Source organism: Mytilus californianus, unplaced genomic scaffold (assembly GCF_021869535.1).
Source record: "Mytilus californianus isolate M0D057914Y unplaced genomic scaffold, xbMytCali1.0.p SCAF_89, whole genome shotgun sequence".
NCBI classification, from domain to species: domain Eukaryota; kingdom Metazoa; phylum Mollusca; class Bivalvia; order Mytilida; family Mytilidae; genus Mytilus; species Mytilus californianus.
The window spans coordinates 491364-514364 of NW_026262744.1; the positions used below are offsets into that span (position 1 = coordinate 491364).

Here is a 23001-nt window from a genome sequence, read left to right on the forward strand (position 1 = left end):
TTGACACGCAAGAACACTGAAGACAGTAACGAAACCTTATCCACCTTTAAAACAGAGTTTAAAAAGTGCACTGAAATAATTGACAATACAATACAACAAATTAAGACATTGAAATTAACAGCTGCCGAAACAATGTCGGTAGCTCCTGTTAAGTCTGTCCGTTCGAACAATAGTGGTAGAAGTGGCTCAATTTCGAGTTCAGTTATGGCGCAGAAGCGTGTAAATGCTGAAGTTCAGCGAACAAAGTTACAATATGCTAAACAACAAACAAAACTAATCAAGCAAAAAGCAATATCTAAGGCTCTAAGGGATCGCGAAGAGGCTGAAGTTGATGCGGATTTAGCACTGCTAAAACAACAGACAGATACCGCTGTCGCAGAGGCCGAGGTCAAAGTCTTAGAAGAAGCTGAGAGTGATAAAAGATCGTTGTCGTTACAAGATGACAAAGATCAGTTAGAAAAAGTAAAAATGACACTTACAGAGAAATATGTTTATGAACAATTTAAAGAAGTAGAACAACTCAAATCTCAAGACAAGAATAACAATGTTCCACAAGTTATTCCGAACAATCATGACAATTTCAGTTCACATACTCCGGCACCTCGGAACCAGTTTAACTTGAATCTTACGCCAAGGAATTTGCCTAAATTTGAAGTCGATACTTTGGATCGATCGATAGCTGAAGGTATTAAACCAGAAATTCGGCAAAAACAAACATTAAATCCGTGTGCAGCTGATTTTGAATTTACTCAGCCACCACTGCAACCAAAACATGATCAGTCTGTAGTGTCCGAGTTGTTATTAAAGAAAGATTTATTACTTACTAGGTTTCAGAATTTTGAGAACTGTGCGGAAACTTACGCTTCATGGAAGGCTACTTTTAAAAGTATTACAGAAGAACTTTCAGTTACGGCTTTCAAAGAAATGGACTTAATAGTAAAATGGCTCGGCCGTGAATCTTCTAAGTTTTCGAAAAACTATTCGTGCGTCAAATGTGAACAATCCAAATACTGGTCTTCGTCGTATATGGGAGCGTCTTGACGAACGCTATGGTAGACCTGAGATGGTAGAAGCGGCAATTAAAACAAAACTACAGAAGTTTTCCAAAATTAACGAACAAGGATCATAGCCGACTTTATGAGCTATTGGATATTCTCACACAAATTGAATCTTCAAAAGAGAATGAGACATTTTCGAATTTATTCTCATATTTCGACTCTTCTTCTGGTGTTTTACCAATCGTGGACAAGTTACCGTATAATATACAAGAGAAGTGGACAACACGTGCATCACAATACAAACTGAAAAACAACGTACCATTTCCACCTTTTTCGTATTTTGTGCAATTTATCAGAGAGGTTAGTGCTGTCAAAAACGATCCTGCGTTTATTTAAAGTAATACTGAAGCATCATATTCTAGAAAAACAAATGATACACGGAAAGTTAACCATGGCGCAACGTCAGTGTTTAACCGAAAAACGGATGTTAATATTAAACAGAAAGAAGAGAAAGAGGCTGTACGTTGTCCTATTCATAAAGCCAATCATCATTTGAATACTTGTCGAGCCTTTAAAGCAATGACTTATGAAGAACGTAGAAAGTATCTGAAGGACAATAAGATTTGTTTCAAATGCTGCCATTCGACAACACATATGTCAAGAAATTGTACCGTAACGGTAAAATGTGAACATTGTGGAAGTAATTATCATATAACCGCTATGCATTTATCTGCAAAATCTAGTTCTCCTGACGGCGGGGAGAAATCATCTGAAACAACGCAAAATGCTAATGATCATACAGTGTCATCCAACTGCACGTCATTATGTGGATTTAGTGGTAAATCATGTGGAAAAACCATTCAGGTCCGTGTGTACCCAAAGAACTTTCCAGATAAAGCCGTTTATGTGTACGCTATATTGGACGACCAAAGTAACTGGACTCTTGCTAAGACTGAGCTGTTCGATCAATTAGGTATGAATACATCAGCCATTCAGTATACTATGTCATCTTGCGCTGGGCGCACTATCATGAACGGTAGATGTGCAGAAAGTCTGATCGTTGAGTCATTGTCTGGTAACGGAAAACTTGAAAAACCTTTTTGCAATTTTCTTTCTCCCTGTTCGAGTAACAATTTCTTGAACTCCTCGTTTTCTTATCCATTTTCTCACATAGTGCAAAAAGTCTATCCTGTGCTGATGATGGACGTTTTTTAATATTAACTTTTTTTCTTTGTGGCAACTTCTTTTTCTTTTATCAGCTGTGACCCCTCTATTTTCATTTGTATCAGATTGTATTGATTGATTGATTGTTTGTTGCTTAACGTCCAGTGGCAAATATTTCATGCATATTCAGGACGAGAACTAATTAAAAATAAATACAATAGGTAGGTTCTGTAATAGGGGCGTCTGGGATTAAGGTCGGAGAAATTTAGACTGCCACGGGAAATGAGGGTATATTGAATAGGGACAGAAATTTACCCTTGCAACAGGTCACCTACGGACCCCTCAAAGAGTTGCTGCAAGTGTTCTTAACGTGCAAAGAGCGTGGCACTCTCTTTACACGAGGCATCGGATTAAACGTCCCCATTCTGACCGGACGTGGCTACAAATTTGTACATCCCGCACAGCCAAACGGATGCCCCACTTTAGGAAGGGATTTACTGCCGGTCGGAGCAAGACCAATGGTGACCATACTTCTATTCCCCAGTCACCCTTGGTGGTCAGATTGTATTACTCCTACCAATAGGGATGGACAGATTCTCCATATTTTTTCAGTGTTTCGTCATAACTGGTATTGTTAAATCAGATTTTGGTAAATGTTAAGATGTACTACTTATCACTTGCTTGGTTTTTCAGTTGTACAAAATGGCCAATTTCTTATTATTTATTATCTTTGCTGTTTTGATACTTTAACAGTTTGAAAATATCGTAATTCACATGGCTGCAGAAGGGGTCATAACCCTTAAGCATGTTATAGAGAATTAACAATAACAACATTACCTACATTTTTTGAATAATGCAATTATGTTCAAATTCTGTCACTTTCTCAATCGATAAGTTTAACATACCACAAATGACATAAACAATTTCAATTATAAACCCGTCGCTAGCAGACCGAAGTGGCACAAGTCAACTTTACACCTAGAGAATTTATCCCTTTACGTATTTGTTATTTGTTCATCGTGTGAATATACCTGACGTGGCAACTATTTTTTGTACGTCACACAGGTAAAATAATAAATTTGTCGTGTATAGTATGAAGAGGGACGAAAGATACCAGAGAGACAGTCAAACGCAGAGATCGAAAACAAACTGACAACGCCATGGCCAAAAATAAAAAGAAAAACAGACAAATAAAAGTACAGATGACACAACATAGAAAACCAAAGACTTAGCAACACGAACCCCACCAAAAACTGGGGGTGATCTCAGGTGCTCCGGAAGGGTAAGCAGATCCTGCTCCACATGTGGCACCCGTCGTGTTGCTTATGTTATTACAAATCCGGTAAATAGTCTAATTCGGTAAGTCACAATAGTGAAAAGGGAGGATATTGTAGTTACGACATAATGAACATATCCGATATCATCTGTGAAACAGTTATTCCATAACGGTCAACCAACTCGTGGTGGCGTCCGTAAAATTTACGAAGGGATGACTTCAACTTCACCATTTGGAACTCTTGGTTTAATAGCTTCCATGTGAGCAGCAATCCTCTATCAAGAGGTGCAATTATACCGGTTCTACATAAAAAAAATGTATTAGATATGAAATATTCGATCACATGTTTAAATGAGTTTTATAGGTTCCTTGTACACGAGAGGTTGTTACACTCCAGGATCGAGTATAGACTCTCTTAAAATTATTTAATTTATCTAACAATTATTTTGTTCTGTTTTTCGTTAATTTATTTTTAATCGTCTTTGTCTTTTAATCTGGATTGACGGTAATTATATGATTCCCCCCAAGGGTGACTGGGGAATAGAAGTATGGTCACCATTGGTCTTCCTCCGACCGGCAGTAAAACCCGTGCTAAAGTGGGGCGTCCGTTTGGCTGTGCGGGATGTACAAATTTGCAGCCACGTCCGGTCAGAATGGGGACGTTAAATCCGATGCCTCGTGTGAAGAAAGTGCCACGTTCTTTGCACGTTAAGAACCCTTGCAACAACTCTTTGGGGGGTCCGTAGGTGACCTGTTGCAAGGCTAAATTGGTGTCCCTATCCAATATACCCTCATTTCCCGTGGCAGTCTAAATTTCTCCGACCTCAATCCCTTAATCTATTACAGAACCTACCTATTGTATTTATTGTTAACTTGTTCTCGTCCTGAATATGCATGAAATATTTGCCACTGGACGTTAAGCAACCAACAATCAATCAATCAATTATATGATTGCCTAAGTGTTGTTTTGACAGTTTCACCATTGAGACTACGGTAATTCGAGGTTCATTAAAATACTAAATCAATACCAGACAAACATTACTTTCAAAGTTTACCTTTATCTTATAAAACTGTTATTAATTTTACCTTCACAATCACAAAACAAAACTTTCCAAGTTGTGTGCCAGTTGCTCTGACTGCCTCCTTTCATTTGATCTACTTTCCCCATACTAGGATACTATGATCATTTCCATAAATTCATCTCCTGCAATATCTTTTTGCAAATGCTTTCCTCAACATTTGAACAATACTTGTTCAACTTCAGTTGCAAAAGATCACATTTATAGTTTCTGAAACAAAAAAATAACAGTATGTCTTCATAACATAAAATATATGTACTTCAAAATTAGTTCAATAATTTGTATCATGTTGCTTGTGGAACAGTATATTTGATTGAGTACTCACTGAAACCGGTCAAGACTTAAACAACAAATACATATTTTTTTTGTGTTGTTCAACACTTTTTATAATTATCTTGAGAAAAAAAATTGCTTGATAGAAAATACACTGAAATTTGAATGAAAACACAATGGTTTCATATAAATCTGGTAAGAATTGTACACATGAGAGCCATAACAATGCAATTTTCCATATCATTAGTATTGTAAATACAAATAAATATAAATACAAAAAGTGCAAAATAAAAAGTTTTTCTTTTTGGCACCAATTTCATGACAATATCTCTATTTTCTTCTACTAACTCATAATCCATGTCCCGGGGAACACCTTCACCATGTTGGACGTATTGCCGGGCATCCTCATACACTTCCTAATCCTTATATAGTTGTGGTAAGCATTTCCCTGGATTAATGAACTTTAGATTCACCATTATTTTAGTTTGCAAGGATGTCATGGTTAAAACAGCATGATGGGATGTGAAGTGATGAAAATTCAAGAGATGCTTCTTCACTGGATGCCTTCGTAAAAAAGTATCGATACAGCTGAATTCCCGTATACTTCTCACATGTTTTGTGTGCCAGTGTCTCTGGTACTGACGGAATCCATTAAATGGACCCGTCCACATGTCGGTACTGGGCAAATATACCCCTTGTGGAATACAGGTCTTCCTGCTGCCATATTGTAACATAATACACATTAATAAAAATAATTTGTGAAAACTAAAGAGCAATTGACATATATACAAATAACAGAATAATAATACTACAGTGTAAACAAACATTCATTACGTAAAAGGCAAATGAATAAAACAAATGTGTTACAGGCTTTTTTATAGGTATAATGTGTGAAGCTTGAAAAATTTATGAGCACAATGTCCTATCAACGTTACCCCAAAGGGTGACTGGGGAATAGAAGTATGGTCACCATTGGTCTTCCTCCGACCGGTAGTAAAACCCTTGCTAAAGTGGGGCGTTTAGCTGTGCGGGATGTACAAATTTGCAGCCACGTCCGGTCAGAATGGGGACGTTAAATCCGATGCCTCGTGTAAAGAGAGTGCCACGCTAAGAACCCTTAATCCCGGAAGCCCCTATTACAGAACCTACCTATTGTATTTATTGTTAATTTGTTCTCGTCCTGAATATGCATGAAATATTTGCCACTGGACGTTAAGCAACCAACAATCAATCAATCAATCCTATCAACGTTTGATAAACCATTTCCATGAGTTACTGGGAAAATGTGACACTTATGTGTTAAAAACAATATGGACCCTTCTGTCATCACAAAGAATGATAGCAACGGAGTCACTAGAAGAGAGAAATCTACAAAACAAAATAAAGCCTGAATGAAAATGTATCAGAATATTGATCTGGATGCAGAGATTTTCAAATCCCATTTTCTGTTCCTTACTAAAATTACTAAATGTGGTTTGATATTATAATATATAATTTTGTACGTTCTATTGTGCCTGCTTCGAGCAAAAATAAACTCAAATCCAAGAGAGCTGACTAATAAATATAAAAGTCAAAAACGGTAAATCGTCTGAAATCTGGGATGCTGCCGTAGGATCCAAGGTCCATCAAAAACTAAGTATTATCCGAAGTGTATACTAGGGTTTTGGCTTTTCCAACGGTTAGGATGAGTTAATTAATTAATTTTGTCCTGTTAATTGCCATACTTAAAGGTTTGGCCTGCGGTCCATCCCCAGTTTTTGCCTGGTCTCTCTTGTTGACAAAAATCTCCTTAGCCTCTTTCTTGGTGTTTCCCCGACTTTACACTTATCTTTGCACTCCTTTACAGATCTATGGGCAACACCAAGAACCGACACCATCATTGAACTTTTTGTCCAAACTGCCATCTTCCTTTTGTTGCTGACAGCAGTGCTAAATTTTTCATTGATGACTCAGATATTTTTCAAATGCTTGTAGAGACTGCTGAAGTAAAAATGCCGGCAGGTCCTTGTGTGTTGGTGTTTGCGTTGATGTGGTTACAAACATTGGTGGCGGAGTTGCTGACGTAGTTGTTGGTGACGATGGTGTCGGAGCAGATATACGAGGTGGTAGTTCAGGACAAGCTGACTGCGACCTGTACTAGATCATGTCGTTGACACCCTCTCCAGTGCTCAAAATAACGTCCAGATGTTAGACCTATTCAGCTCTAGATGCGGGACGAAATATTCTTTTTCTTTTGCGTAATTTGGAAGGTGAATTTGGTGGCGACTCGGATGATGAATCTGTTTAGGTTGTGCCTTGGTGGATCATAATTCCCAATCTGTAATTTTTTCAAAGAATTGAAATAATATGATTAAAATTGAGAATGGAAATGGGGAATGTGTCAAAGAGACAACAACAAACATTTTTATATTCTTGGAAAAATTAGTACCAAGAGAAGATGTCGATGACATGTAATCGATATACAGAATGGTTACCTTTTAATGCTTTTTTAATCCCCAAGGGTGACTGGGGAATAGAAGTATGGTCACCATTGGTCTTCCTCCGACCGGCAGTAAAACCCTTGCTAAAGTGGGGCGGCCGTTTGGCTGTGCGGGATGTACAAATTTGCAGCCACGTCCGGTCAGAATGGGGACGTTAAATCCGATGCCTCGTGTAAAGAGAGTGCCACGCTCTTTGCACGTTAAGAACCCTTGCAACAACTCTTGAGGGGTACGTAGGTGTCCTGTTGCAAGGCTAAATTTCTGTCCCTATCCAATATACCCTCATTTCCCGTGGCAGTCTAAATTCCTCCGACCCTAATCCCAGACGCCCCTATTACAGAACTTACCTATTGTATGTATTGTTAATTTGTTCTCGTCTTGAATATGCATGAAATATTTGCCACTGGACGTTAAGCAACCAACAAAAAATCAATAATACTTTTTTAAAACAAGCTGCCATGCGTTTTTACTAAAGTATGTATTTGGAGAAGCTTGTGTTTCAGGGCAGAACAATACACCAGTTTAACTCATCAAATTTTCAGGTTTTGTCACGATCTCTTCTTAAAGTTGTTAATTCATATGTCATTTGGTATCATGTGGAGAGTTGTCCCATAGGCAATCATACCACATCTTCTTTTTGTATATGTAGTGTAGGTGTTAAGATGTGATGTTGTGTGAGGCAGTATTGCAACGTGTCTTGACGTCAAACACGCGTCTCTACACTATAGTTGATGTGAACCTTGCCATTCAGTCACAGGACTTCAAATAATTAGGTTGATTTTAAATACATATATAAGTAAGCAATGAATGTGGTTGTTAAATTTTACACATTTTTTTTGGTGTGTCTTTGTAAAATATTTGTTTGTTTTTGTTCTGATTGAGATTGATACACGGTGATGGCTGTACCCCTATTTTGACAATTTTACCTATTATGTCTGGTTTGTTCACGCGTCGGTATGAATATAATGGAATTTGATGCGACTGTCGTACAAGTGAGAGGTTTAGCGCTATAAAACCAGGTTAAATCCACCATTTTTCTACAATTGAAAATGCCTGTACCACGTCATTATGACAGTAGTTGTCCGTTCGTTTGATGTGTTTTATCATTTGATTTTGTCATTTGGTTGGGGACTTTCCGTTTTAAATTATAAGATTGTCTCAAATTTAGTCTTATTAATGAGGCCCTGAGAAGTAGAAGTGTTGAATACTAATGGATGCTCATAAAGTTTCAAATCCTCGAGTGATTTAGCCTCGTGGTCGTGTGACGGTGCCTTTGCCCTCTTTTGTCATTTTCCTCAGCCCAGTGATAGAATTTGATTTGGTTTATATCTATTCTGCACTCAAATTATACGATTTCCATGGTTTAATTAAGGTGGCTCACCCCAATAAGGACCCCCGGTAGATTTTTTTTTATTTTCACATATTTTGTAGATTTTTTTATGCAAAAAATGCAAAGAATAAAGGGGGTCACCAGGCTCGTTTTCCCCTCAAATGGAAGCGAAATGTGCGATTTTGACCCTATTTCCAAACTTTCAACCCTTTCAACAATAACGACTACATCAAATTCAAAGACTTTTAGAACCATGTCAGTATGATTATTATGTGAAAACACAATTAAAATTGAAATGTAAACGTTCCCCTTGGTTGTTTTAGACTTAAAAATCCTTTTATTTTCAGATTTATGTCTAAATTTGGCATTTTCAAATTTCAGTTTAAGGCTAAAATATATTGGTTAAATCGATTTTTCGTAAAATTTCCCCGGTAGTTTTTTTTAAAAACGGATATGTCAAAGCTATGAACTTTTCGAGCATTTTAAGGTAAAATAAAATAGGGGTCACCAGGCTTTTAAAAAAGTTACGAGCTTTTGTTTAACCCCTCTACCCCATGAGGTCTGATTTCAATGCACTCCATTAATTACTTTCTTGTGAATTTTTTATTGATGTCTTTAAATAATAATGTTTGTAATTATATCAATGGACGATAGCTGAATATACATGTGATTAACATTTTACTGTTTGTTATAAAAAAACGAAATTTGATTATTTTGGTGAAATACGGTAATTTTGTCTGGCGCGAGTTGCTTCCCTCTAATTTGGCGCCATAATCGGACAATAGAAATTTCAGGGTCGCCATTGCTGATCAGCATACTGCACTGATAAATACGACCATGTGCATGAATAACAGACATAGTGGCGAATAGACAACGATGAAGGTAGAGTCATTACATAAGAAAACATAGATTTTAATATATTAGACAGCCAAATGTTATCAGTATCACGAAAAATACAAAGTGAAGGGTTATCTCAAAATACTCGCTACTGTAGAAAATCACTGCGGCTGAAACCTTGCATGGGCTAAATTTCTGTTCTATGTATAATCGTTATGGCTGGTATCTTATTTATGTGTTTACTTGACCCTTAACCTGTAAACTGGCAAGTTGTGAACATTTATAGCCTGTTTTGAAAATATCCGTGTCAAACAGATACAGGGCCCTCAGAAATAATGTGAATATGTTTAACATTAAGCTACAACTATGTTATTTTAAATTGTAATTGAACTGTGGCAAATATTTTTATTTTATTATAACACAATTTTTGACATCCATTTGCATGTACATAGCGCCACAGTTCCGGGATATTCCACACTCCAGCACCGGAGTCTTTCCCGTACCAGGAAGAAGAACAGTCAAAAGGGGCGGGGAGGATGGTCATTTTCAGCATCTGCGCTACCGTTAGCGTCAAATGAGTCATTCGTAAAATCTAATTTCGTAGCCACGTTAGGGTCAAATAGAGTAAAATATTTATCGTTAACGTCTATAATGACTATAGTAAAATCTTCCCTCGGACAGGGGTTCATATGATTCCCACTCCCTATCCCCAACTCCCATTTCTCTTCCCTTTTACTCTAAAATTTTCTCCCCTAACTTCTACTTCCATCCCCCTTGCTCCCAGACAAAAAAATGGCAAAATATATTTCCCAGATTATTCATCCCCCCTCTTTTCGAATTCTAGTCCTTTCACCCAAAATCATGTTCGCTCCAATTCACTTTCATCCCTTTTACATTCCCACCCTGAGTCTGTTTGTACCCTTCCTTTAATCTAAATCATGCTTTTGTTAGTATAGTTCTATAACAGTTCTGCCAACTTTTTATAATGCAAATGCGTGAGATTTGGCCCAAATCGTAAAGATCAAAGAGAAAAAACAATAGATCAAAGGAAAATGCCGCCAAATAAGCATGAGTATAACGCAATAAAATAAAGATATATTAAGTTTATTTTTATTGTTTAAAAATAAAGTGACTGACACGAGATCAAAGGGTGTTTCTATTTATAATCGTCATAAGATTTACTTCTACCAAATTAGTTACTTTTATTTTCACTTCAGACCAGGCTAACTAACGGACCTGCACATGATACCCCCTTTTCTCGCTTCCTGATCCCTCACCCCTGTCCACGCGCTCAAGGGGTTCGATTGTTTTGTTTGTTTTCTTGAGAATATAAATGGCCTAATTTGTAAATTATAACCACTACAGTACGAGGCAATACATTTTATTGATGGATTCGTCTTGATCACAATTTGTTTACAATTAAACCCAAATAACACATACATTATTGTTTTGTGCTTAGTATTTTTAAATACAAAATTTGTGTATCCCATATTCCAAACAAGGTACAAGACACCTCAGCATAATTTGGTTGACGAGGAGTACAAATGTAGCTCAGCTGCATTTCAGAATTTTTAGGCAGAGAAATAACTTGTCCCTGGCAGCGAAACAGCATGCCCGAAAAGTCTGTATTCAACATATAAAAACAAAATCACTATTTACACTTGCTGTGCATGTAATTTTATTTTGTTTGCTCATTATTGTTGCCACAAATTCACCATTTGTTTACGCCGTAGCGGAGGGGGCATTAAGTTTTACCCTTGTCTGTCTGTACGTACGTCCCAAAATTGGTTTCCGTTCTCTCACTTCAGTTTGGCTCAACCAAATGTTATGAAACTTATACAAAATACTTATTACCAACAAACACAGATCAAATTTGAATTTTTATACGCCCCTTTACGGGACGTATTATAGTATACCGTTGTCCGTCAGTCGTCAACATGTCGGACATTAACTCAAAAACGCTTTAACTAATTTGCATAAAACTTTGGTGAATTGTTTATATCTATTGACGTGAGCTCCCTTTCGTTTTTTATAAATTTTAGAGTTTACGTTTCCGAGTTATGGGGTTTTTATTCATTAAAAAAGGGGGATTTTCCAGTTTTCGGACAATAACTCAAGAATGCTTTCACCGACTTGCATGAAATTTTGGTTAATTTTTTATATCTATTGACATGAGCTCCCTTTAATTTTTATAAATTTTAGATTTTACGTTTCCAAGTTACGGGGTTTTATTCATAAAAAAAAGGGGGGATTTTCCAGTTTTCGGACAATAACTCAAAAATGCTTTCAGCAGTTCTCATGAAACTTCGATGAATTGTTGATATCTATTGATGTAAGCTCCCTTTAGAATTTTATAAATTTTAAATTTTATATGTCCGAGTTATGGGGTTTTATTCATTAAAAAAGGGGGGATTTTCCAGTTTTCAGACAATAACTCAAAAATGCTTTCAGCAATTCTGATGAAACTTTGGTGAATTGATTATATCTATTGATGTAAGCTCCCTTTAGAATTTTATAAATTGTATTTGTTTATAGTCTGACAACAGATTTACTAAGTATTGCGCAACAGCATAGTGTATTGCACAACAGCAAGAAATCTTTAATTGAATATAAATTCAATTCATAAAACCAATTTCAAGTTCTTTGACTACATTTATTCAGAAACCTATAATATGTCAAATATTTAATTACAATCCAAATTCAGACCTGTATCAAGCTTGAATATTGTGTCCATTTTTGCCCCAACTGTTTAGGGTTGGACCTCTGCGGGAGTATCCGGCTGCGCTCAGCAAAGCAGTTTATTTTTGGTTGTGTCACTTTTACTGTTCTAGAACTATGCCCTTTAAATTTACAAATGGAAAAATTGCTGAATTTTTTGTTTCCGTTCTCTAACTTTAGTTTGCCTCATCCAAATGTTATGAAACTTATACACATTACTTATTACAACAAAACTCAGATCAAGTAAAAAGTTGGGTAGTGTCACTCTTACCGTTCTTTAGTTATGTTCCTTTATAACTTTATATGCAAGCGGGGGCATCATCTGTATCCCATGGGCACATTCCCCATTTATTTAAAATATGAATTAGATTATGCTTTTAAATGTCAATCATGGTTGATTTTCTGACAGAATTACTCTGACATTTAATTTCAGGCTCCAAGTACATGTAAGAGGAAGGAGTGATTTGTTGTGAAAGATCCTGGAATGTTCAACTTTACTTGGAAACTATTGGCAAAGTACTGACAGAATTTACAGGAGAAGCCAGTATTATCTTGTCTTGCAATTGGGAACTATATGTAAAGTGCTGAAACTTAAGAACAACCAACATTAGAAGCCAAGATCAACAATACTTGGAACTACATGTATAATCAAAGTACTGTCAGAATCCAAATGAGAGAACCCAAGATCATCTACACTTGGTGTCTATATGCAATGTGTTGTCAGAATCCACTTAAGAAGCCAAGATCAACTATAATTTGGAACTATATGCTTTAGTGCTGTCAAAATCCATAAAAAAAATCCAAGATCAAAAGGACCTACTTTACCTACCTGTCCAAATGATGAATACAGATAAAAAAAACACCGAAGAAGAATATTAATATATAAATAATGAAAATATAAAGCTGATCAGCTAATGATCATGATGATTGTACATGTACATGATGTATACATGTCAACAATTACTAGTATATTGAAATTAACAATGCTAATAAATGTTTTATAAATTTGATCTCATAGACATTTGAGGAATAAAAATAAAAAATGTTTCAGAAAATGAATTTTAATAGAGCTGAATTAATTTTTTTTTTACTGTCTGTAGTGAATTTTGCTGCAAACACAATTCATGATATGCAAACTGCAATATATGCAGTTGTCTTTAATACAGAAGGTAGCTATGAGATTTGTAAATTTTGGAAATCATAATACCAAGTGGCAGTCGTGGTAAATGCTCATGCCTTTGCCTCATCTTTTACCTCACCAACCCCTGACCTAAATGGCCACTTGAATTATTTTACATGATTTGGCATTTGTTTTCCATCCATATACTATTCAGTTTCTATTTCAAAAGTTATATTTTCTGGATAAAAGGAGAAATAAAATACAGTTTTGTTCAATGAGACAGCAACCAAAAGAATTATTTATTGTCTGGGAAAACTTGTGTCTCACTATTAACTGACAACCTTTTTACCTACTGTAAATTCAGAAATTAATGCATTTATAATTGCGTTTTTTTACTAATAGACTAAATTGCGAGTTAAACTATTGCTTATTGCATATTGTAACTCGTGTACCGTCTCCTGATATTTTAATTTTTATTGTCTCTGATGGCAATGTTTCAAATTTCTTATAACATTTCCCCAGCGCTGACTTTAGACTGACATATGCACCTGGAATATTGCCTGTTGTACGATATATTGCGAACGTACTATTCGTCATCTCGTCAAACGCACGATTGAATGAAGCCGTGGCAGATCTTTGGTTTTCCTTACTATTTCGTGGTTAGCCTGGTCACTGATTTTAAACTTGTCTAAAATGAATGTTACTGCCTTCATTTTCTCCAGATCCATGCTCCCACGGGTTGCATCATCTTTATTCGCTAGATGTAACTGTTTGGTTCCCCTGATACAGTGGTTAGTTTCAAACTAGAAGGTTTCAGTCCAAAAGATTCGAAAAACCATGAAGCCTTGTCGACTTTGTGAGTGTTTTGATTTTTTCGTAGCGTTGAGTTTTACCAGCTTCTAGAAAGTTCTTTCCATGATTAATCAAAATAGGGTATATTTAATGAGGTTTTGAGATATTTGCTGCTGAACTGTCTAATTTTCATTGCTCCTCGGATTCTTTGATCGAACCCTACATTAATCGGCAAGTGATACGTTTTCTTCTGCATTTTTTTCTAACGACGAAGTGAGCTCTGAAAGAAAGTCATTTTCGAATATGGCAATTTTTGTAAATTTTGAATCTAACTCTGCTCTTTGTCGGCCACCACTGTTTGATTATAAAGTTGAGCTATATCTTTACGGTATAAAATCGATTTTCTAATATATCACATTGTTTTAGATGAAGAAAATGTAAAATGTAGAATTTGGCTTATATCTCTGAAACGAAAGCATTTACACCAAATCTGACATGGGGTAAAATTGTCTATAACGTCACGATCTATCATCTGTTTCTAAATTTTTAGATAAATCAGACAACCCGTTGTTGGGTTCTTGCCCTTTTTTCTAATTTTATGGAAATTTTGCCGTTTTTGGTTATCTTAAAATTATTATAGATAAAGATAAACTGTAAACGACATAATCATGGTTTAGTCCCACGTGGGATTTTTTGTTACTGCTTTTATGTCTGTTTAATAAAATGGTACAGATATCAATAAAATACAAAAATACCATGTTTTATGTTAAATAAACCATGATAAAAACCAAAATGATGTAAAAAATGAAGAAATATATAAATTCATTTTTATTAAAACTGTATATATATATAATCATGGTTTAATCCCACCCATACGGAAAAAACCTTCATTTTACAATTTTCTTTTAATAGGATTGGACAAAGGGATGTATCCTTTATACAAAATTTAATCCTGGTACATACGATGAGTTTATTAGTAATCATACCCAATGTTATTTTCAGGGTTTCACTGTTAAATGTTTCTGGTCAAAGGCTTCGTTTACACGGTCAGTTTGATCTTGATCATTAAAGCAGCTCCTGCAACACCCTACCAAACTTTCTTTGTACATACATTTATTATTCTGTTTTCAATTTACGTTTTCTTGTATGCGCCCCGATCTTCAATAATGTTACACATAGGAGAACGTGTATCATGATTACCAATCATTCGTCAATATCAATCCAATGATTTCAATCTCCCAACTATACCAGATCAAGTCAAAAGCTCGCATAATACTAAACGGGCAAAACCTTTGATTATAATAAAGTTTTATATGATGGCAAACATTTGTGTTTGTATTATGGAATATTCTGTGCTTCTTCCTTGGTCTTTCTTCTGTACAGACTGTGACTGAAATTTCGATTGACCCAATGTTATTGACTATATAAGTAAGCTGGTGCAATGATATATTATATCGTTGACATTTGGTTGATGTTTGTGCTTTGTGGGGGCAAATGATAACTGATGCAATTTCCACTGCTACAATTTCCATTATAGCCTTATTAAATTAAATGTTATATGGAATTCTTATTTATGTGTTATAACCAATCTCTAGTCCTGAATTTGCATGCAATCTTTGTACCTGGTTTTGAAAATTTCAAACAGTTACATTGTATTAGAGTCTGTCAGGTTCCTTTTAATAAAATATGTCAGGTAATAGACATTCGTAAATTGGGTATTTAAGGCAAAGTGTGTGTGGAGGTGGGGATGGGGGGTTATGTCCAATTTATATACATATTTCTAAGAGTGCAGTGGTTTAATTTCATGCATTGATATACCAGATTAGATTTTCACCTGAATATGCATGTAATATTTAACACCTATTCTAAGGTTACATTTAACCAAGAAATATTTTAGATTTGTTTTTTTTACAAATAACAAACATTTTGTAGGCTATCTGGATAGTAATGAAAATAAATTACTGAGGTCCCAACATGTCCATACAGAGAATATACAGCAAAGCGTCCAGTGAAATCCCAAATGCTATGGAAATTTGTAATCCTCCATATTCAAAATGCTTAAAGCCATGTTTCCAAGTGTAACAAAGTCTAAGATAAAAGAAAATAGTGTACTTATATTGAGTGTCAAAGGGGTAAAATTTGAACAAAATTCTCCAGGGTCTTGGTTAAGTAAATATGAAACTGAGGGAGCTGAAAAAATTCGCCTATTACTTGTTTACCTCCAAAATAAAGATCACTATCTTTGATTTTTTTCAGAATAAATTCAATCTGGTTAAACAGTTTAGCTGAAAGCATTGATATTTCATCTAAAATAAACAAATCTGTTTGTTTTCTGTTCAATTTGTACTTTTGGAAGTGTTCATCAATAGTCAATTTTTGTGAGAGTTTATCGTTAGAAAAATGACCATCTGCAATCTAATTAAAATATAGATCTCCGATATCGTTATACTAGTACTACGTTACTACATATGAGATTTAACAACTACCGCCATCTCTTTCACTTTATGACATCTTATATGTTCAGGTATTTCACATTCAATCTTTTATGGTAATGTTCTTTACAAAGCACAAAAATGTCAGTATTCACCTCAAAAGCTAACAAAATCTTTAAACAAACTTATTTAGAAGGGATAGTTACGATACCATTGTCAGGTCATTAAAGATTGCATGTTTTGGCTTTAATATATTCACTTATAGGGTCTTTGCGTCGGAATTAAACCCATTTATTCTAAAACCAGTTGTTTGCATGACACGGGTTATGCTCTTCTCATTTATTTCATGATGGTATAATACTAAACCCCTAACAGGAGGGATTGTACCTGATATTCATATGATGAAGACATAATCTTTCATGCAGTTTAATTGAGGTCTGGAGCTGGAATGCTAGTAGTCTGTTGTTATTTATATTTTGTATTATTGTCCTTTTTTATTTTCTTTTGTTTCATATTCTGACATCGTACTCGGACTTCTCTTAAACTGAGTTGTACTGTACGTATTGTGGCGCGTTTGTTTTTTCTGCATTGACTTGAGGTATAAAGGGGGGGGGGGGGGCGTTAAGATCTCAAAAAAACTTGTTTAACCCCGCCGCAATTTGGCTCCTGTCCCAAGTTAAGAGCCTCTGGCCTTTGTTTGTCTTGTAATTTTTAATTTTAGTTTCTTGTATATAATTCGGAGTTTAGTATGACGTCCATTATCACTGAACTAGTATACATATTTGTTTAGTGGCCAGCTGAAGGACACCTCCGAGTGCAGGAGTTTCTCGCTACATTGAAGACCCATTGGTGGCCTTCGGCTGTTGTCTATTCTATGGTCGTGTTGTTGTCTCTTTGACGCATTCCCCATTTCCATTCTCAAAGTATAAAAAAAAGTTGTTAAATTAACTGTAAAATGTAGCAAAATTATCAATAGAGCAATTGCAGTTTCGCTGTTACATACAACAAAATTATCTAAAGAATGACCAATTTTAGGTAATATTTATACAATTATAAAAAATGGTCGAATTAACTGTAGATTGTAGCAAAATTATCAATAGAGCAATTGCAGGTTTGCTGTTACATTCGACAAAATTATCTGAAGAAAGTGATTTAAGGTTACATATAATAAAATTTAAAAAAAAGATAAAATATACTGAAAGTAACTGACTAAAGGGTACATCTCAAAAATTATCTATCAAAGCGGTTGAATCTTGTATTATAATTATCAATAAAGTAAGTGATCGATTTAAGGTTACATCTTATAAAATTGTCTTATAAAAATGCCAATTAAAGGTAGAATCTGACTCATTATCTTAAAAGTGGTAAATCTTGTAAGATGTAATACAATTCTCAATAAAGAATGACCGATTTAAGGTAATATCTAATACAATGATGTTCAAATCAACTGTAAAATGTAGCAAAATTATCAATAGAGCAATTGCAGGTTTGCTGTTACATTCAGCAAAATTATCTATAGAAGGGTCGATATAAGGTTACATATAATACAAATTTAAAAAAAAGATAAAATATACTGAAAAATTTGTAAAATTCTCAATAAACCTATGGTTGGTTGAAGGTAACATCTACTACATCTAACCCCCAAGGGTGACTGGGGAATATAAGTATGGTCACCATTGGTCTTCCTCCGACCGGCAGTAAAATCCTTGCTAAAGTGAGGCGTCCGTGTGGCTGTGCGGGATGTACAAATTTGCAGCCACGTCCGGTCAGAATGGGGACGTTAAATCCGATGTCCGTGTAAAGAGAGTGCTACGCTCTTTGCACGTTAAGAACCCTTGCAACAGCTCGTTGAGCGGTCCGTAGGTGACCTGTTGCAAGGCTAAATTTCTGTCCCTATCCAACATACCCTCATTTCTTGTGGCAGTCTAAATTTCTCCGACCTTAATCATGGATGCCCCTATTACAGAACCTACCTATTGTATTTATTGTTAATTTGTTCTCGTCCTGAATATGCATGAAATATTTGCCACTGTACGTTAGGCAACCAACAATCAATCAATCTACTACATCTATGCAGAAAAGTTTGTTGAATTCATTGTAAAAATATAGTAAAGTTATCAATACAGAAAGTGACTGAGTAAAGGTTACATCTAAACCAGTTATCTATAAAAGTTGTTGAATCTTGTTAAGTGTATTATAATCATCAATGAAGAAAGTGACAGATATATATGGTTTTCCTATGGTCACATATGGCTTGATCACAGGCGTCATCAAACCATGGTTTGCTGGGATGTTTCGGATTTGTCGAGGTCTTAGGTATTGTTATGTCAGCAAACTGTATAAAAGTTAAAATTGAATCTTCAACAGCTTCAAACAACTTTGACTGTAATTCCTCTCTGGAAAGAATTTCAAACAAAGGCCAATCAGCCTTGTCCAGTTTCCAACGAGGGATTCTTTATTGAGCGGAAGTAAAGAGTTGTTCAAGAATGAGTGGGAAGTGGTCACTTCCACAAAGATCATCGTGTACACGCCGTTTCCGGGATGAAGATAAGTACCGGATCCATCATTAAAAATACACAAGCCGAAGTATATAAGCGTATGAACTAATTTGTAGACTTAACCTTTAATGACACAAATGAACGCCCTAATATAGTAGACCATCCACCAGCAGAAAAAGACGATGTGTATAAACCAAATTCAAAAGAGGATAAGGCCAGAGCCTAAATGTATTACATTAAAGAGAAAACTAAAGAATCAGGAATAGTTTCGAACAGCATAATCCTCATCAACTTCACCGTTTACATGATACAGCTTCGATTAGAAGACTATTTCAATATTATAGTTACGAACAACAATTAAAGCCATCAAATGAAGGACTAAACGGCTTTATAAACCGACGTTTACAGGCAAGGATTGATCTACTGCAGGTCACCTACAAAGCTGACATCAGGTACATTTAAGCAGTAAAAAAGAGGTTTTCCTGAAATAGTAAGACATTTCTATATAGAAATGAACATGTGCCGCAGTAACAGTTTTTCACGTTCTAACCAACAACCAATTTATTGATAGACACGCCTCTTATTCTACCCCAAAACACTCAGATCCTATCAGAAATTCCCGAGTGTCTACCGTTTGGTTTTACAACATTGAAAATGCAATTTTCAACAGTCAATATTCTTTGTCAACATTTTACATTCTATATCATAATTCTCCTTTTGTTTTCTACATTCAACATCCGTTTTTAATATTAAACATTTCTTTTTTCCAATATTCAACATTAGTTTTTCCAACCTTTCGTTTGCATCTACAAAGGCACATGACGCTACTTAGTTGCTGGAATATACTTGATTTCACTGACAGGTGAATAACTATCAAGCAGAGTACATGACCAGGAAGCGGTCCCACTGATTTTGGTACCTTTTCTTGTTTTATTTACTTGTCTGTGTTTATTGGTTAGAGCTGATGTTATAATTCCTTAATAATTCAAATAAATATTGTTCATTTAAAGTTATCAGATATTATATCTAATTTTATTTATTGAAATCCTATATTTGTAATGTTAGAGGACAGTTATACCAAACAAAGGTCTAGATGACGAGTGGACGAAAGGGTATCTTGGTTGTTTACTAGAAAGGTTCTTGTTATAAGGCCAACTGCAATGTGATCATCATCATCCTGGCCCGAGCCTTCCACTCAAAAAGGAATGTTTGGGCAGATATGATACATGGTGAGAAGTGATGATACACCCTTTTATATCAACACCACGGTAAACAAAAAACTTTTCGGCACCCGGCGTTACTTCAAAATATCTCCATCAATTCTTAGAGCGGACACTTACGACACTCTCTTAATGTGTGTGTGTTTCAAACCGAAATGCTAATTTATTATAACTCTTTCAAAATCAACAATGATAGAATAGTTATGAGAATCGGTTATTCATATTTTTTTTTTATATTAAAAACAAACCTTTATATTTTAGATGTATATTTTTTTTAAAACGCCATTCTTATATTTATACATTCAACTTTTATGATCATTACCACAACGGGTAAAGTTTCGTTTTTATTCTTCTTTTCTGGTTGTAACCATAGCTGAAATACAACTGTAGGGAGGGAACACCAAACAATTGGCATTTCATCAAAAGGTGAAAAAATAAGAACGGAGATCGGTTCTCGAGGTACAGGCTAGTAGCCGCGGTGACACACCGCCTCCCCCGCTCAAATACAGACTTGTACAGGTCTTTCCGAAGGTCCGTCGGACCTGAAAGCTGTTGGAACTGGAGAATGCTGCAAAAATGACCGATACTGATGTTCTTTGTGTAACTAATGCAGGAAAAGCTCTTCAGAAATTGAGGGAAGCTGAGAGGAATAGACTCGAAACGCCATAAGAAATGCCCATGCCATAATGAAGCAAAATCGGCCCCTTAGTGATATTGTGTGGATGTGCAAGCTTGATATTATGAAAGGTCTGGGCATTTGAAATACAAACTTAAAAATGGAGCGGAGAAATTTAGACCGCCACGGGAAATGATGGTTTATTGGATAGGGACAGACATTTAGCCTTGCAACAGATCACCTACGGACCCCTCAAAGAGTTGTTGCAAGGGTTCTTAACGTGCAAAGAGTGTGGCACTCTCTTTCCACGAGGCATCGGATTTAACGTCCCCATTCTGACCGGACGTAGCTGCAAATTTGTACATCCCGCACAGCCAAACGGACGCCCCACTTTGGCAAGGGTTCTACTGCCGGTCGGTGGAAGACCAATGGTGATTAATTCTATTCCCCAGTCACCCTTGGGGGCCATATTTAATAGAAGCAGATTGCAAACAGATATTTTGTTATTGGAAACTTTGCTAAATGGTCCATGGTCTACAAAATATAAATTACTAATCCAACTTTGATTTCAAATATATAAAGAAAAACATGATTGCAAACTAGGAAAACAAAGGAAGAATTTGAAAACGAGGTGTTTTCAATACCGGTCGCTACCTGTACTACAACTGTATCGATTGATTGATTGTTTGATTGTTGGTTGCTTAACGTCCAGTGGCAAATATTTCATACTTGATCAGGACGAGAACAAGTTAACAATAAATACAATAGGTAGGTTTTGTAATAGTAGAGGCCATCTGGGATGACGGTCGGGGAAATTTGGACTGCCACAGGGAAATGAGGGTTTATTAGATAGGGACAGAAATTTTGCCTTGCAACAGGCCACCTACGGACCCCTCAAGTTGTTGCAAGGGTTCTTAACGTGCAAAGAGCGTGGCACTCTCTTTAAACGAGGCATCGGATTTAACGTCCCCATTCTGACCGGACGTGGCTGCGAACTTGATACATCCCGGACAGCCAAATGGACGCTCCACTTTGGCAAGCGACTTGCTGCCGGTCGGAAGAAGACCAAGTGACCATATTTCGTTATAAATTTTTGAACACTATTGACACCGAAAACAATGGTCAGACATTATGCAGCAATCAGGTTTACATGTGTAAAAATGGCAATGGAATAATTTTTAAGTGATCAGTATAGACAAATTGATTGCCATCTACAAATGACAACATTGCTAGAACAACGTGAATTAGAAACACCACAAAGTACATATGATATACGTTATGAGGCACTGTGATGTAGTTTACCTGCACCGTATATATTGAACTCTACAAGTAGTGATATTCAGATCCTTTCATTTTACAACAACTCTAGAAAAAACTGTCATTAAATCTGCTATTAACGTTTGTAGAAACTTTCAAGTCAGTATAAGTGTACATCAGATCATAGTGTCGGCTGACCACGAGATATGGGAAGGAATGCCATCAAGTTTCACCTCTGCTAAAGATGTAGTATTGCTTCTGAATAAACTCTCAACATACAAAGTTTCTATAGGAAATCCAGATGAAGAACTTCAAGATGCGACAGTAGTTGGTGCAGGTATAGAGGGTGAATTTTGTACCATTCAACGATGCATCTTTTTATTTGCTTGTTCAACATTACCGTTGAAAGGCATGCTCACAATATAGAAAGTCTTTGAAGTTAAGAAAGCAACGTCTTGACCAACAGACAAAAAAACAGACAAATCCAAGGTACAAATCTTATGCATTCGACGTATAAACACACAGACATGTCAAGAAATGTTAACCACTAAACTTCGCCAACAAAAGAAACACATTCAGACACTTGACAGTGAAAATTCAAAGATGAAAAGAACAGTTGAAAGGGACATTCTTTAGAAAGGTGTCACACTTGGTGATATTCGAAACAGCGAAGTGAAAGATTTGATGGCTACTTGTCAGGAAGAGGTATATAAGGCATATCCAAATGAAAATTCCTTTCAAAGACTTTTCTTTGAGCAACAGATGAGGCTCAACGGGTCTGGTAATGGAATGTGATGGCATCCAATGATCAGTCACTGGTGTCTTTTATTCGACAGAAGTCAAGTAAGGCATGTGATGCAGTAAGAAAGAAGGCTTTATGAATATGCCTAGCACCAGAACATCATTCGTTT

At 35.9% G+C, this 23001-nt stretch overlaps 1 pseudogene; it reads left to right on the top strand.

The window, feature by feature from the left end:
• The first annotated feature begins 204 nt into the window (after positions 1-204).
• On the top strand, positions 205-22795 carry LOC127713919 (uncharacterized; annotated as a pseudogene).
• The last annotated feature ends 206 nt before the right edge of the window (positions 22796-23001 follow it).